Source organism: Pseudorca crassidens, chromosome 10 (assembly GCF_039906515.1).
Source record: "Pseudorca crassidens isolate mPseCra1 chromosome 10, mPseCra1.hap1, whole genome shotgun sequence".
Taxonomy (NCBI): Eukaryota; Metazoa; Chordata; class Mammalia; order Artiodactyla; family Delphinidae; genus Pseudorca; species Pseudorca crassidens.
Window position 1 is genome coordinate 35,202,419 of NC_090305.1, and position 1,418 is coordinate 35,203,836.

Sequence of the window (1,418 nt, forward strand, 5' to 3'; positions counted from 1 at the left end):
CATCATTCCTTCATGAGCCTCACTTCTTTCTTTGTGAATTAATTTCTTTCTTCCTTTAGTATAAGTTTTTTTCGTCATCTGAATTTTTTGGTTCCTAGATTTGGATGATGAGTTTGAATGCTGAGACTGAAAAGTACACCATCTATTTCATTCCTGAGTTACAGATAGCAAATAGCAAGAGTTTTCATACAGAAGGATCTATGTATTTCAGCAGTATTTTCAGTGTTTGTTAACGAATTTAGTCTTTGCCTTTCTGAAAATGACTTGTTTCCCCATTCCTGAATGATAGCTTGACTGGGTATAAAATTGTAGATTCATTGTTTCTCTTACTTCAAAGATATTATTCAAGTGTTGTTGATTAGAAGTCTGCTATCTATTTATCACTTCACTTTGGTGATATGTCATTTTTCTATTTTTTTAACTTAATCTCAAGATTTTATTATCTTCATAACACCAAAAGATGAAGCTTAGAACTGAATTACTTGCCCTTTCTCTTCTTAAATCCTCCCAGTTCAAAGTGTTTCCGTCTCTTAATAGCCAGAATTCTTTGATCTGCAGCCTCAGGACAATCTTTGTAGTTTTAGCTTTTTCCCAGAAAATTGGCTTAGTCTGCCCACCATAGCCACTCTGCTTCCTGTCATAATGCCACTTTCCCTGGGCATATGGATACTCCTTGCCCTTCTGGTACTGTGCCACCTTGTGGGGTTGGAGCTTGCCACACTTCCTACAGAAAGTCCCACCGGTTTAAGGCATTTTCACCATGTTTGCAGGAGCGCTATTGGCACAAAAAGCTGTGGTTGTTTCAAGATGTTCTCTCTGTTTTTGTTGTTCTTCTGCACTTCAGTGTGTCTTAGTGTGCATCTATTTTTATTTATGCCACTCATGATTGCTGTGATCATAAAGCCAGTCAAAGACTATAGATAAGGAAAGTCTGACTAGATTCTGTCAAAACGTTGTGGTCCAAAGACGGAGGGAAAAAAAGATGAAAATAAAGTTCAGCCAGACAGTAATGAGATGAATGAACAAAATCAGTTGCAATCTGGTTGGAGGTTGAAAATTTCAGATGATAAAATCTCGTCATCAGAACGGAAAGAGGTTACAAAAAGTATTGTGTGGTTGTGTAGTTGGAACAGGAGGTATCAACCCCACCTGAAGGGTATAGATTTGGGGTCTCCTATAATTTCAAGATTACTAAAACTGGACTCAGTATGTCAATCTGTGATGCAGGAAAGACCACACTGGACATAGGCAGCTGCAGGTCTGGCATCCCTGTACCAAATGTGTCTGTTCAATATGCACCTCCAACTTGCCTCAGGTGACAAGCATACTGTCATCATGAGTTATTGGCTCAGGAATTTAAAGTCACAGTAAACCTTACTGGGTTGTGTCTCTTAACCCCAGAAACATGAAATTATGAC

The 1,418-nt window shown here is 38.4% G+C and overlaps 1 pseudogene; it reads right to left on the reverse strand.

Moving 5' to 3' along the window:
* Positions 1-478: 478 nt before the first annotated feature.
* LOC137232903 (large ribosomal subunit protein eL42-like) lies at positions 479-762 on the reverse strand (annotated as a pseudogene).
* Between the last annotated feature and the right edge of the window lie 656 nt (positions 763-1,418).